Source organism: Equus quagga, chromosome 2 (genome assembly GCF_021613505.1).
Source record: "Equus quagga isolate Etosha38 chromosome 2, UCLA_HA_Equagga_1.0, whole genome shotgun sequence".
Classification (NCBI taxonomy): domain Eukaryota; kingdom Metazoa; phylum Chordata; class Mammalia; order Perissodactyla; family Equidae; genus Equus; species Equus quagga.
The window spans coordinates 136,328,837-136,345,486 of NC_060268.1; the positions used below are offsets into that span (position 1 = coordinate 136,328,837).

Consider the following 16,650-nt stretch of genomic DNA (forward strand, 5'->3'; position numbering starts at 1 on the left):
CGCCAATTTTTTTTTTTCTCCCAAAGCCCCCCAGTACATAGTTGTATATCCTAGTTGCAGGTCCTTCTGGTTGTGCTATGTGGGATGCTGCCTCAGCGTGGCTTGATGAGTGATGCCAGGTCAGTGCCCAGGATCCGAACCGGCGAAACCCTGGGCCGCCAAAGCGGACTGCGTCCACTTAAACTTAAGCTCGGCCACCAGGCTGACCCCTTAAATGTATTTTTAATCCTCATAAAATTTATGAACTAGTAAGTATTATTATTATCATCCCACTTTAAGAGACAAGAAAACGGATACATAGAGGTTATATGACTTGCCTGAGGTCAAACAATTGTTGTAAAAGCCAAAATTCCAACCCAGGAGGCCTAGCATTAAAGTGTAGTTCTTAACCACTGTACTACAGCTGCCTTATCACAGTTGCTCTAGAACTATTTGTATTGTTTTGTGCAAATCACTTAACCTTCCTTGTTTCCTCATTTGCAAAATAAGAGAACCGATCTGCATTAGATTCTCTTTCTAAAGCCAATTCCAACTCCACACTTAGTTACCACCTTTTTTCCCAAGAGCAATTTGCATAAGCTTCTTGCATTTATTAGTTAACAGTATTTTCCATCACCTCATGATAAAATTAAATATATCCTTACATCCAAGAACTCAATTCTTTTCTGATAACATTTCCTTGTAATTAAATAGGGCAACTAATTGGCACACTGTGGTGTAGTGGAGTAGGAATAGAGAAGCTTAGAATCTGGTCCAAGTTCTCTTACTGACATGTTGCACAACCTTAGCTAAGTCACTGAAATTCTCTTGAACTCAAGTTCCTCCTCTTGAAATTGAGGGGACTTTGTCAATGCATTCCATTATTTTTAGTGATGTTATATTTTTCTCGATTTGAAAAATCTTAAATGATAAAAGGCAGAGCTGATCAACTTTACTTATAAGTTGGCTATTTATGCCTATCTTTTTGCCACTTGATAATGTTGAATCAATCCTCAACAAGAACACCCAGAGGCAGATAAAAGTGGGAGAGGGCAAGAAGCGTATCTGTTTATTTAGTTACTTATTAGCAATTCAGCACAGAAGTGGTGTGAAAAGAAGCAGAACCTGAATTAAACTTAGGATCTGAACTGCTTTTGCTGCTCCTTTTCTCCACTATTACAGAACAAATACAAGTTGTTTGCATGATCCTGTTCTCTGCTTTTTCAATTTACCTGGCCCTTTGTTATTTTATATCACTTCAGTAAGTCTTGTGTTTTGTGTTTAATACCTTGTAGTCAACTAGAAACTCCAAGGAAGATACACATTTGAAGTGGAATTATTGCATGAGTCTAAACCTATCTTAGAGAAAAAAAAATCTCTTCATTATGGATGTCAATTCAAAGTTCTTCCCTTTTTCTAATAATGACCCTTATTCACCTACTGTATGTATTTAGTAATCTTGAAAAATTATACATCTCAAAAAATTATCAATCTATAAGTGAATTCATTTAATTGACATATATAAAGGTACTTCTATGTAGTCAAATAATGAGCATCAATTATCAAATCTAAAACTTCCTGCAAAATAGTGGTCACTATCCATATCAAAATGAAAATGAATTAATAACCTTATATATAAATGGATCCAATTAGCATAATGTTGTGATTTATAAAAATGTGTGTTCTATCCAATTATGGATAGAACAGTTTGGGGTATAAAATAAATGAGCTTTATGAAACTCTACATATAGAGACTAGCTAGTTAGCCACATTTTAATTTATTTATTCTCACCTGGGTAACTAAAGGCATTTTATTGTAAAAAACTTATTGATGGATACTTCATTTTTACATATCACATATTCAGAACATAAATACCAAACTATATAAAGAATACTTACATGTGTAAGACATTAAACTATGAACACTATAATAATTTATTCCTAAGTCTATTTCCTTGGCTTTCTACTTTATCATTTTTTAAAATAGCACTTTCTCATTTACTTATGAATACACACAAGAAATAGTCCTGACATGATTAAAGGATACCAAAAAGTCTGGCAAAATACTTAGAATGTTATTTTTCTGCATGTAGTTAACACTAGTTAATTTCAAGCAAACATATAGAATATGATTAGAATTCCCCACCTCCCCCAAAAGAATAAATACTGCATACAAAATATGTACTGCTACATTGTAATAAGAGAAGGGTTATCTTGAGGTTAATGAAGCTTCATATTAAGGGCCCCTCAATTGTATCATCCCCTTCCATGACCCAGTTCATATTTTTTTATTTGTAATTATGTATTCTTTTTCCTAAAGAATGTCCTTCAAACTATATAAGGTTGAGGTGACATAATATTTAGATTCACTTCTCCAGAGTAGGTATAATTTATTTTTTAAATTTTTTGAGGAAGATTAGCCCTGAGCTAACACCTGCCCCCAATCCTCCTCTTTTTGCTGAGGAAGATTGGCCCTGAGCTAACATCTGTGCCCATCTTCCTCTATTTTATACCTGGGGCGCCTGCCATGGCATGGCTTGATAAGCACTGTGTAGGTCTGCGCCCGGGATCCAGACTGGAGAACCCCATGCCACCGAAGTGGAGCGGCGCAAACTTAACTGCTATGCCAGTGGGCTGGCCCCACCCATTCTTTAGTTTTTAAACAACTTTTAATAAAAGTACGCCTTTATACAAGGTACACATGATGATTTGATATACATATAGATGGTGAAATGATTACTGTAGTCAAGCTAATTAACATATCATCTTGTCACACAGTCACCATTTTTTTGTAGTGAAAACACCTGAAAACTACTCTTTTTGCAAATTTCCAGTATTCAATATAGTATTATTAACTATAGTCATCATGCTGTACATTACATCTCTAGACTTATTCAATTTACTTAAGTACAACTTTTCACCCTTTTGACCAATATCTTCTCATTCCCCCACCTCCCCACCTCTGGTAACCATCATCCTACTCTCTGCTTACATGTATTCAAATTTTTTAGATTATACACACACACACATACATATATAAACAAGATTGTTTAGTTTTTTCTTTATATGTCTAGCTGATTTCACTTAGCATAATATCCTTCAGGTACATCCATGTTGCTTTATCCACTTATCTATTGACAGACACTCAGGTTGTGTCCATAACTTAGCTATTGTGAATAATGCTGCAATGAGCATGGGAACACAGACATCCCTTCAAGATACTAATTTCATTTCCTTTGGGTATCTACCCAAAAGAAGGATTACTGGATCATATGGTAAGAGCAATCAGATAAGAAGAAACAAAAAGACATTCAAATCAGAAAGGAAAAAGTAAAATCACCTCTGTTTACAGATGGCAAGATCCTATATGTAGGTGATCCTAAAGACTCCACAAAAAAATCGTTCAAATTAATAAGCAAATTAGGTAAAGTGGTACGACATAAAATCAGCATACAAAAATAAGTTGCACTTCTTTACACCAATAACAATCTATCTGAAAAGAAAATCAAGAAGACAATCTCATTTACAATATAATCAAAAAGAATAAAATACTTACGAATAAGTTTAACCAAGGAAGTGAAAGATTTGTACACTGAAACTATAAACCATTGATGAAAGAAATCAAAGAAGATACAAACAAATGGAAAGATAGCTGGTGTTTAGGGATTAGAAGAAATAACATTGTTAAAAGGTCCACATTACCCAAAATGATATACACATTCAACATAACCCCTATCAAAATTCCAATGCAAAAAAAAAAAAAGAAAGAAAGGGGGCCAGTCTCCTGGCCGAGTGGTTAAGTTTGCGTACTCTGCTTCGGTGACTGGGGGTTTCACTGGTTTGGACCCTGGGGGCAGACATGGCACCACTCATCAGGCCATGCTGAGGCGGCATCCCACATAGCAGAACCAGAGGCACTCACAACTAGAATATACAACTATATACTGGGGGGCTTTGGGGAGAAGAAGAAGGGGGGTCAAAGATTGGCAACTGTTGTTAGCTCAGGTGCCAATCTTTAAAAAAAAAACTTCCAATGCATTTTTCACAGAAATAGAAAAAACAATCCTAAAATTTATATAGAACAAAAGTCCCCAAATAACCAAAGCAATCTTGAGGGAAAAAAACAGTGTTGGAAAAATCACACTTCCAAATTCAAAACTTATACAAAGCTACAGTAATTGTAACATTATGGTACTGGCATAAAGACAGACATATAAACAAATAGAGTAGAATAGAGAGCCCAGAAATAAACTAGAGCATATATAGTCAATTAATTTTCCACCCAGCTGTGAATTGCCTTCCTTTCCTTTGAAGTCCCTGACTCTCTCCACTCCAATATCTTCTTTTTCTTTTTAACAGAAGATGGTATTTAAGGTGAGTGCTTCAGCCATTTTGGCAAGTTACTCCATTTTCCTAGGTTTCTCCCATGTATATATGCTATTAAACTTTTGTTCGATTTTCTCCTGTTAATCTGTGTCCTGTCAATTTAATTCTTAGACCAGCCAGAAGAACCTAGAAGGGTAGAGGAAAATTTTTTCTTCCCCTACGGTACTTACACACACCTAGATGGTATAGCCTACTATACACCTAGGCTATATGGTACTAATCATATGGGACCACCATCGTATGTGCAATCTGCTGTTGACCAAAACATCATTATTTGGCACATGACTGTATTGACAAATTACTTATTCATTTTATTTCACTTCAGTTTTCACCAGCAAGTTTGCTTGAAAACATTAGAAAAGCTATTGCATTGTAAAGTGTTTTCTTGTAAAACTGAGACTCAATTTGTATTCAGAGCATTGTTATAAAAATGATCAGCACACTGAAATTTATCTTCCTAAATAAAAAGAATAGACCATTTTTCCTCATCACTTCAAATTTCCTTTATATTTGAAAACTAAAAAGTATCTCGGTTGTAAAATAAGTATCTAAGATAATATGTTTTTGTAAAAGGTAGTCTAGTATACTATCACTGGTCACCTCAAGGTTATGAAAAAGCAAAAGCAGTTCTGCATAAGTAAATTTATACATTTTGAGGATTAGACTCTCACTCCAAGAATAGCAAAATAAAATAAATATTACAAACTCTAATTGACTTATATGTTCAACAGACATTTGTTGAATGCATAAGTGCAAGTGGATTCAAAGGTGAATCAATGAGACACTAGAATTCATGCTTTCAAGGAGCTTACATTACAATCTAGTAGACATTTATATATGCATATGTATGTATGTATATGTATATACATACGTCAATTTTTATTTATTTTTGGGGGGTTTCTCTTGCTGAGGAAGATTTGCCCTGAGCTAACATCCACTGCCAATCTTCCTTTTTTTGCATGTGAGCTGCTGTTACAGCATGGCCACTGACTGACGAGTGGAGTAGGTCCACGCCTGGGCACCGAACCCAGGCTGCCAAAGTGGAGTGTGCAGAACTTAACCACTAGGCCATCAGGCCTGGCCCCTGTAGGTCAATTTTTAAAGCACTTACTCTTATATATCCTTTCAGATAGTGATCCACTTCTTTGCTTCCCTTCATAACCAAACTTCTCTGAATACCTGCCAAAATAGGCTATCTCTGTTTCTTCACCTCCTATTCACTCTTAAACCCAGTCAAATCTAGTTTTTGCCTCTACCACTCTAACAAAAGTCCTCTTGTCATGTCACCAATAAACTCCGTGGTATCAAATCTAATCGATACTTTTCAGTTCTCCCCTGACTTTCCCTTTCAAAAGCATTTAACACAGTTGACCATTTGCTGCTTCTTAAAACATGATCCTAGCTTTTCTCCTATTTCACTAACTACTCCTTCATATTCTCCAGACCTTTTCCTAACCAAAAGTTAGTGTTTCTCAGGGGTCTACATCGGCTTTTGAGGTACGCTGCGTCATAGCACTTGTCCATCTGCAACTTGCTATGTGTCTTTAACTATGTGAAAGATTTTCTATACCAGTGCTGCCCAAAAGAACTTTCTGCAATGATGGAAATATTTTTATACATGCTATTTAGTACGCTTCCCTCTAGTCATATGTGACTATTGAGCTCTTGAAACATGGCTAGTGTGATTTAAGAATTAAATTTTAAATTTTATGTAATTTTAATTAATTAAATTTAAATATTTGACCCGAATGTCTACTCTACCCGACAACACAGCTTAAGAGACAGCCCTCATTTCTTACTTCTCCCTGTAAGTGATGATCTATCATCTTTTTGCTGATTATTTCCAAATTTATATCTCAAGATCTGAAGTATATTTAATACCTCCACTTGGATGTCTCATGGACATCTCAAATTAAAACGTCTGAAACAGAATTCCTGATTTTCCTTGCCAAACTTATGCTCCCCAGTATTTCCCCATTTTAGTAAATGGCATCAACATCCACCCAGATGCCCCATCTAGAAATTTTAGACTTCAACAACTAGTACAGGTGAACTGATTTTTTTCCAATTCTTCAAAAATCTAAGCTCCTCTCTCCCTGAAGGCTGCTTCCCCTGTCTTACAATGTATTACCTCCAGTTACTTCTCATCCTTCAAGTCTCAGCTTAAATATTACCCTTAGAGAAGCCTTCTGTGATTATTTTACTTAAAGTAAGTTTGTGCCACTACTACTGATATTCTCCATAAGTTCCTTCTTTATTTTCTTCACAGCACTTCCATAATTTCTATTTGTTTATTTATATTTTTAATCTATTTTTCCCATTAGACCATAAGACCATAAGATTATGAATGCAGAGGTCATGTCCACCTTGTCACCAATATTTCCACAGTGTTCAAAAAAGCAAATATTTATTGAATACATGAATGCCTAGGTAAAGGAATCAGTCTATTCTTCACATTCAGAAATAGGACACTATTTTTATCCTTCTAAAATACCACTTGATGAATTGGCAAAGGAAATTTTAATTATTAATCATTTGATTCCCAAAGCTTCATGATAAATTATCCATTTTTTTCTCATACTACTCAGGTGGTAACCTATTAGAAGGCAAAGCTCACTTTTGTAGACTCAAAAAAGAAGTTAATAACTACACTTTAAAACACACATATGACACTACACCATTTTGCTATCACATTATATGGGTAAATCCTGTCAACCCCACCCCCCAAGTAATATGCTCTTTCAGGCATATTACTATATACCAATATATGGTATAGGCATACTATACTATAGTATATACTATATATAGTATATATGCTATAGTATAAGCTGTATACTGTATATATTATAGGCAGACTATAACAATGAGCAAGAATTTCTCTCCAAATAATTTTTAATGACTTTATCATTCTGAAAATAAATACAGAACACACAATATTAAAAAAAGGAAATAAGTCTACTGTAAAAAGTATACTATCTACCATGTTACCCAGCCACTCAATTCTTCTGTCCAGAAATCACCATTATTATCAGTTTTTCTCTGTATCCTTCTAGAATATTCTATGCACATAGCCTTGTTTTCTGCCCTTTCCAGATCTGTAATCAACCATTTCTTAAAGGATCCCTGGTTGTTTTTCATGGAAAATGGCATTTCAAGACCATAACCTGGGCACTAAGGATGTTCATTCCTATTGGACTGATGTTTGTTTCTAGGCATTTTCATTTGATAGAGCTAGGAAAAATTTATTTTATTTTTAAAGAGAAAAGTCATCATGAGTTCTATTGATACTTTTAATTCAAATTCAGTACTATAGGGTTTTAACTTAACCCCTTCATCTTATATTCATATTTACTTTCTCCCATGCCTGGTTCTCAAAGAGGACCATGAAGATAAAATTAGAATACTACTTATTTGCTCATTTTTTTAAAAATTCACAATCCACACATAACAGTCTCAGAATAACAATACTAATATTACTACCAACAATATGACTTTGGTAAACAGTTTTTAAAGTCTGTTTTTCAGTTCTTTTTTCTATAGGGTATACGTCAGTAGGGATGTACAGTCTAACTGCTGTTTCAAGTCACTTGGAATACTTCCACTCTGTGTGATTATGCCACCAGTTGGAAACACTTTGAGGTTCAATTTGATTCATTTTATTTTAAATTTTAGGTATCTTTTCTTTTTGTTTTTAATTTTTTTCCTATAGTAAAATTTATCCATCTTTCTTGTTATGATTTCTGGTTTTTCTGGTCATCCCTGAGCATCTTCTGCATTCCAAGAGCATATATTTTTAAATACCGTATTCATTCATGTCTTCTCCTTGTGCTTTTATGGTTTCATTCTCTAAATGTTTAAAACTTTGATCTAGGGGCTGGCCCAGTGGCGCAGCAGTTAAGTGCGCACATTCTGCTTCGGTGGCCTGGGGTTCTCCGGTCGGATTCCAGAGATGTAGACATGGCACCGCTTGGCAGACCATGCTGTGGTAGGTGTCCCACAAATAAAGTACAGGAGGATGGGCACAGATGTTAGCTCAGGGCCAGTCTTCCTTAGCTAAAAGAGGAGGATTGGCAGCAGTTAGCTCAGGGCTAATCTTCCTCAAAATAAATAAATAAATAAATAAATAAATAAATAAAACTTTGATCTGCATGGAACTTATGGTACAGAGTAGGAATACGTTTTAATTTTTTTTATCCAGATGGCTGTCTAGTTGTCCCAACACCATTTACTGAATAATCCATCTTTTTATATCACCACTTATTAAGAGACTAGACTCATAGCAGTAGTTTCCAGAGGAAGAAGGGTCAGTGACAATAACTGAGAGCATCCACTAGCAATGGCACTTGTGGTAGTACCCGAAGTAGACTATTACTAGGGCAGAATCTCAGCTGTGTTACATCCTTTGTTTTGTGCTATTTGCAGCTAAGAACCCTAACTTACAAAATTATCATTTTTCTCTCACAGTTCAATGGTTCATTCTCCAAATTACAGCCTTTGGGTCTCTGCTTTACACTTTGCAGCTGAAACTCATGTCCATAATTGTAATTACCAGAATTTTGACTACCATCTCTAGTAACTGACCCCTAATGTGTATCACCAACCAGGAGCTCATATAACCTCATTATTTTTACAGTTTTCATTTTAGAGGGTAAACACATTTATAGCTGGTTATCTGAACATTTAAAGCTATCTTTCAAATATTATTTTTCTAAAAATATTCTAAAGCTTTAAAAGACAGCATGAGGTTTTAAAGGCAAAGGAAGCAGAATGATTTGGTTAGAAAAAGATAGGAGAAATGGCAGGAAATAGGCTGAATTAGGAGACAAGGATCAAATCACAGAGTTTGTTTTATGTTAGAGAATTAATATTTAATAATATAGACAATAAGCAACCACTGAATAATTTTGAATAGGAAAATGACATGATCAGATTTCTATGTTAGAAGGATCACTGGCAGCGCTGAAGAAAGTGCACAGGAGGAATGAGATTATCTTTTCTTTGTTTGTTTTTATAAAGTCCTTTCATCCAAATAGACTTATGGCTTTACAACACATTCTAAATAATCATCTACAAATCATTAACCAAAAGCCATATTTTGGAAGCATATACAGAAGTATGGCTGGCAATTCATAAAATTTATAGTATGAGTTGACACATAATATGAATATAAGATTGCTTACAATTGTCACTTTGAAAATAACACAGAAAACAAATATGGCGTCTAATAAAATAGAATCATTAATTGAATGACAATTTATCATTAATTTACTATCTATGATACACAACTTGATAATTAGATAAAATTTTAATTTAGGAAATTACTGCACCATTTGGAATTCTCACAGTTTATCTATCATACAATCTTAAATGTTACACTGCGATGACTCTAATGATAGGAGGCCCATAAACTACAGGTCCAATAGCTACGTAGGAATACACCTCAATCAAAGTTTTATTTTGTATGAAAACAATAATATAAGCCCTTTCTTTGAAAAAGGAAAATATGAAATCAGAAATATGAGTTTCCCTTTAAGAAAGGAATCAGTCTTTATTAAAGACAAACTATAAACAAAATCGGTTGACCTAAAAGTACTCTGGTTTATTCAGATGCTGTGCTGTAAGGCAGCTAAACTGACACTTAACTAAATAAAAGACCTATCTGTGATATTCTCAATAAGGTACTTTAGCTATGCCCTATTCTTTAAGTGAAATATCTCCTGTGTTAGCCTATGGTTCATTAAGAAAAAGACTCTTGCAGTATTGTTTTACTAAAGAAGCCCATCTTTACCAATTTGAAATGTTAACTATTATGCTAATGAATCACGTCATGTTTTCCATAATTTTGAAAAGTCATAATATATTAGTATAGGAGATAAACTGCATTTATGGTTAATCTCTTAAAATGTAATAATTTACCATGAACTAACAGGTGCTTTTACTCTTTTCTTGTCTCTTTGGATTTAGTTCTCTAAAAACTACTAAAAAGATAAAAGAGAACAAACACAGAGTAGTTTTTAGTTACTTAAGTTGCTTTTACAATTTTCTGTCTCCTTTATGTAATATACAAGTTTGACTCAAATAAATGTCCTTCTGAATGTTTCTAAACCTAAACAACACACGGAGTTGTATTCATCAGGCTTGGTTGGTCCTTTGCATTTCCAGAACTAGCCAATCTTTACACAGAGGTTTCAGGTAACTACCATAAAAACAGAGACTCAGATTAAGGATGGGTTACACTGCTGATAGTCAGTATGCAGAGAACCAGAGATTAGACAGCCCTTTGAAGTGGAGATGTCAATCAGGGAAATTCTAAACAGCAGGAAGGGGGAGGTAATCCAGACAGAGTAGCAGAGAAACTTGGCAGTCTACAAATGGCCGAAGTCCCATCCAATAGGCAAAGTACACAGAGAGTAAGAGGAAGTAATCTAATAGTAGGCAATAGGAAGGAGTACAGGTGATAGGCTCTTGCACCAGGGAGGCCTAACAGAAGTTGTAGAATTCTACCTTAAGGAATCATGAAAGGCAAAATCCCAGTATTCAAAATAGCATTTTAGGCTAGAAGGAGCTAGCATAATGTGCAAGAAAACAAGGCATAAATTCATTTACAGATGAAAACACAGGGATTTAATTGCTAGAGACAGATATAAGAAGGGGCTTGATCAAAGAGGTCAAAGCTAGAGCTTAATTAGTAGAATCAATGTATTAAAATAAAGTAATGCCAAGAATAAGTTGATGCTAAGGTCATAAAATCCTGACCTTGAGTTTCTTACAGTGTCCGTTCTTAAACACAGAATTATTACCAGTGCCTGGAGAAGGGCTAAACTTAAATATGGTTTTATAAGGAACTCAAGTTGTGAAATCCAGAAGAATTATTGGGCTAAGGACTATGGCTTAGTACTAATTCAAACCCTATTGTTGTCGCTGTCACTCCAGAATTCAATCTTGAAGTGTAACAGCTCCCTCTGCTGAAAAAACAAGCTGAAGTTGAATTATGGACACGGATTACCCATAAAACTGCAATTCTCTAGCATATTGGTAACTAGTATGTTGTACCATTCTTTTAGCAGGGGATATGAAGATAAATACATGACAAGAACATTCAAATGTGTTCTCCATGGTGAGCTGACATAGGTGACTATGTTAATGACTTTAAAGAATAAAATGAAAACAATATTAATAATGTGAGCAATTGAGAAATCTCATGGTTGGTGAGAGGAGAGCAAAGTTGCAATTAGAAAAAAAATCAGGGAAAATTCTTCTATGGAAAGTAGATGGATCAACTACTTCCCTTTTGGTCCCATGGCCAACACTAACATAATCTCACCTTCATGGAAGACATCCACCTAGAATGTCACATGGGCAAAACAGAGCTGCTGCATCAGGATAGCATCAATAAAATGTCCACAAGGAACTGGAACATCTTCCAATCTGTAGTGTAAATTTGTAGTGTAAGTTTAAGTATATTGACTTTATGTTCTTTAACGATTTTATGAGAATCCTTCCTACTGACTCTGTCTGAGTGCCTGGCCCTAATAAATATTTGTTGAGTAAATAATAAATGCATGAATGAAGACTATGAAAGCACGAAAACATGAACATATGACTAACACCTACTGAACATGGCATTCCCTACCAAGGTTGGCAATACTTAATAAGTTAAGAAAAAAATCCCACATTAAAGGCCAATAAAAAGTCATACAGAAGATATACACTCAATAGAGAGAGAAATCTACATAAAGTAAGAATTTGGTCCTTGAGTTCCCCCTGCTGGTTTGAAAATGGAAACAAATTAAATTTGCACTAACCCAAGCACTTTAAAATTCATAATACTCTTCCTCCTTCTTTTCCCTCTTTTTTTTAAAAAAATAAATGAATTCTAATTTGACTGACAGGGAAAATTTTAAACCCCCACAAAAAAGAGATCTGTTAAAAGTCATCATACCTGGACTGTCGCTATATAATAAAACATGACTTTTAACATTGTAACCACTTAAACTATTTAGAATGGTTATGAACAGTCCCTTCAAATTATACTAGGTACCCTAATAGTAATATACAATATAAATGGCAGCAGTCATCAATTTTCATAATATTTTAGTGTAAATTTAAGGTCCAATCTCCTAGCAACCTGGAACATTTTAAATCTAACATTTGTACATTCTTAAAGCATATTTTATGTCTTGTTTTACTTCTTGATAGCTTTTTTATAAAGTTTTTCAGAAACTTGGTTTATTGGCATAAACTCTATATACATTCTATAAACTCTATATATTCTATAGCCATATAAAGACTTTCATGGAATTTGACCTTGATGTAGATTTCCATGAAAACAACGAAACCATTTAGGCCTCTTTTGCTCCCTTTCCAGTCAATGGAAAGGAATTCTTGTACATGCAGCTAACTGAGCAATTTACCACGATCTATGGTCTATTTAGTAATCACTACATTTTGTAAAAGTTGAGATATGTATATTGCAGTTTATGCTAATAAGACCTTGACTTTATAAATTACGATATGTATATAGTAGCATAAGTTGCAAAATAAAAATATATTAATAAAACAGTTTGAAAAAATCATGTCTGAAGTGTACCAATTATTGATTTTGTGGGATGATATACTGGTTAAGAGCATTGGAATCATACAAAGCTGGTACAAATCCTCACTCTGCTATCTACTAGCTATACAACATATGAAAATTTACCTAACTTCAATAATCCTTGATTTTCACATCTGAAAAATATAAGTTTGATTTAGATAATTTTTAAAGTATTCTACAGCTCTAAAATTCTGTTACCTTAACTATGGTTATAAAATGAAATACTGCTTAAGCACTCAAAGCACCAAAATAGTATAAATGTGAATAGCATTCAGAACAAGGAAACACACACACACACACCCACGTACACAAGCACACACGCACCCATAAATTACTCAAATCATTTAGCAAAAGTTATTGGTTTTAATCTGAACAAGAATTGCTTAAATTCTTGTCTTACCCATTCATGTGAAGATAATGTTACTCCCATTCTTTAAATCTTTCCTTGGGTTAATATGGGTAACTTTTTAAATCAGCCCTTCAAAATCTGGCAAATTTTCCTGTCTAGCCTAATCTCTGCTAACTCCCATTCTCACTTTTAGCAGTCACTACTAAGCCTCTGTTGGAGTGATTCCTTATACCTGGCCTATTCCACCTATCTCATCTCTATCCCCCACTCCCTACCACTATCTCCAAGGATTTGGCCTTACTATTTTGCCTTCCTAATCTCTACTCATCCTTCAAGTTATTTTACTTTATTCTCCTGACCCTCCCCACCACCACACAAATCAGTTAGGAGACCCTCCTACATATTTCTCTGTTAGATGAATAAAGAATAAATAATAAACCTTTAATCTTCAAATAAGGTTTCAAACATATATATATATAAAAATATCAAGATCCAGATGTATCTTTAATATTTTCAATTTATAATTTTGAAAAATCATTAATTAGTTTTTCAGTTTAATTTCAAATTTCAATATTCAAAGGCTGAAACTGGAATGAGGAAATCTTGGTAAGGAATTTCTAATTCCTCAAAATCATTGTTATCACAGCGGGATTGGTCCAAGAAAGAGCCAGCACCTACCAAAATGAGAAGGCAGATATCATATAGGTGCAATTTTTCTTCCTATGCCCACTCTTCCTCTGTGCTTCACCTCAAGAGGACACAAATGCAAACAAGACCAGGCACAACCCTGAGGAGTCATCAACAAAAACACAAATACAAACTATATTCAACTCAGGATAAAATAAAAAGTAATGAATATAAATAATGTGCAAGAGTAGCATAAAAGAATTTAGGAAACAGAATAAATGTTAATTAAAAGAGGGAGTAACCGTGTTTTAAGACTGATTTTAAAGGAAAGCAGGCACTTGAAGTGTTGGGAGATCCAACATGTACGACCCTACAGAAGTAGAAGCAAATACTTAAGCAAAAGACAATAAGTCTGGTAGCATAGTCAGAAAAGAAGAAGACAGAAGTAAAGTGTGGGAGAAAAGTAAAAGTAGGGAATGCTGGCCCTGGCAGTGTGATACGACTTGTACATGGTAAGGCAGTTCACTTTGAACTTGGTGAAATTTTGGAAGGAAAACACACGGAACGAAGAGGAAAAAAGAATACAGATGATTAGTCAGCCAGGTGAGCTTGGTGAACCAGGGGGTAACAGATACCAAAACCAAATGACCCTAAAAAGGGGAAGGGTGCAATAAGTTTCATGAAAGTCTGCAAATGTATTGCACTTGAATTAAGGTTTCTTAACAAGACAGACAGATGCTGAAAGCCTATGGTCAAATAGATCCTTCTCAGTGCAAGAATAAGATGTGATTAGAGGAATGAGAGACTAGTGATGTGTAGATATCAAGGAGATTTCCAAAGTTATTCAGTTACAAAGTAATGAGATAAAATCAGTTTAGACCAATGAAGAGAAAGAATTCAAGGGATATTATCTTCAGATTTTATATAGAGAATGTCTCTAAAGGTCCACGCCTGAGGAGTTGGGGAGGAGAAGGAGAATATTTTTTGGAAAAGATGACTATTATTGGGAGTAGTGAATAGCAAGATGTTTCTGAGTTTGTGGTGGTGTTTTAGTTCCTTGATGAGCACCTAAAATTTCATATACTGAAATTTCATATCCATAACTGAAGATTTTGTTTTTATCCAGGGAATTCATCTAAATTGTTTCATACAGCATCATATTAAAAATATACATTTAAAGTTATGGTTCAAGATGGCAATGTAGGAGGATCCTAGGCTTATCTTCTCCTACAGACACACCAAATCTACAGGTAACATGGAACAACGTCCTCTGAAAAAAACCTAAAAACTGTCTGAGTGACTCCTATGCATAGAGCAAATGAGAGAAGGCCCACATCAACATGGGTAGGAGAAGCTGAGACACAATTTCACCATGAACTCCATTGCCAGCATGGAGACCCACAATCGGGAGGGAACTCAAAAACAGGAGCTTCTCCAAGAGGAGCAAACAGCTTGAACCCCACATGGAGCACCTCAACTTTTAAGACCTGCACCTGAGAGATCAGCCCTCAAAACATCTAGCTTTGAAAACCAAGGGGGCCCCTTTCCACCAGAACCACAAGGCTCTAATGGTCTAAGAAATGGCTCTTAAAGAGCTTGTGCACACTTGGACTCACACATCCCAGGGCTCAGCACAAAGGGAGCCAATCAAGAGATGCCCAGACTTTATGTGAATGAGAACTCCTTTGGCTCATCTTAAATCATTGGCCTGAGGGGCAGGCACGTAATTTAGCACACAATGAGGGGCCTGCTAGGTGGCAGGCACCATCTTCACTCCTTCCCTCTGCTTCATTCTAGCCAGCAGGCACCATATTTTTTTTTCTTTTTAAATGCTAGGCTTTTTTTTTTTCTCATTTTTTCTGTGGCACCATCTATGTGTTCTCCCTCTGTCTCATTCCAGCCAGCAGGTGCCATCTTCATGTGCCAGTTGGCAGGCATCATCTTTTTTTTTTTTTTCCTGGCAGGTGCCATCTATATGCTCTTCTTCTGCCTCATTCCATTCTGTGGGTGCCATATTTACAATCTCCCTCTGTCACACTCCAGAGCACCAGTATCGCCTGGAGGGGTGCTCTTACATGCGTCTGGTGCCCCAGTTTTTTCAGCTGCCACCCAGCAGACCCCACCTTGATCACCCAGCTCTGGAGACCAGGGGAGCTTGTGATCCTGGGTCCCACAGGACTCATAACAATTGGAGAGATAATTCTTGGCAGATTATCATCCCTGGGGTACTGCACAGATAGCATACTGAAATATACCCCCAAGCCTTTCCATGAAAGAAACTTATATGCTTGTCCAGGAGCTTTGGTCTGAGGGGCAGGCTTCTGGTTTGGCATACAACTAGGGCCCTACAGAGGTGCTCTCAGGGAACGGAGGCCAGTGCATATAATATTTGCACCCTCCCACTGCCTTGCTCCAGCTTTCTGGTATCTCCCAGAAAGGAGCTTATACTCTTGTCTGGTGCCCTGATTTTTGCAGCTGCCACTAGGGGACACCTCTACATCACCTGGCTCTGGTGCCAGTGAGGCTTATGTCCATGGGTCCCACAGGACTGTAAGCAATAAGGAAAGAGTTAATAAACAGCTACCACCCCCAGGGCACAAGAAGAGGCAACAGAGCAGGAGCTTAGTCTTTCAGGGAAAGTGGCCTATTAGCTTATCATCATAATTGCAGCCTGAGGGGCAGGCTTCTAATTAAACACACATCTAAGGCTAAT

At 35.8% G+C, this 16,650-nt stretch overlaps 1 protein-coding gene across 3 annotated transcripts in view; it reads right to left on the reverse strand.

Annotated features, from left to right (window-relative positions):
- The window catches only part of PHYHIPL (phytanoyl-CoA 2-hydroxylase interacting protein like), a 65,866-nt gene that overhangs the window by 19,787 nt on the left and 29,429 nt on the right, over positions 1–16,650 (reverse strand). The window contains exon 1 of one of the 3 annotated variants that reach the window (XM_046654180.1): positions 11,690–11,794. The exons of the other annotated variants lie outside the window; for them this stretch is intronic. The gene's annotated coding sequence lies outside the window, so the exon portion shown is untranslated. Of the gene's footprint in view, positions 1–11,689; positions 11,795–16,650 lie in introns of those variants that run through there. 3 annotated transcript variants of the gene reach the window in all.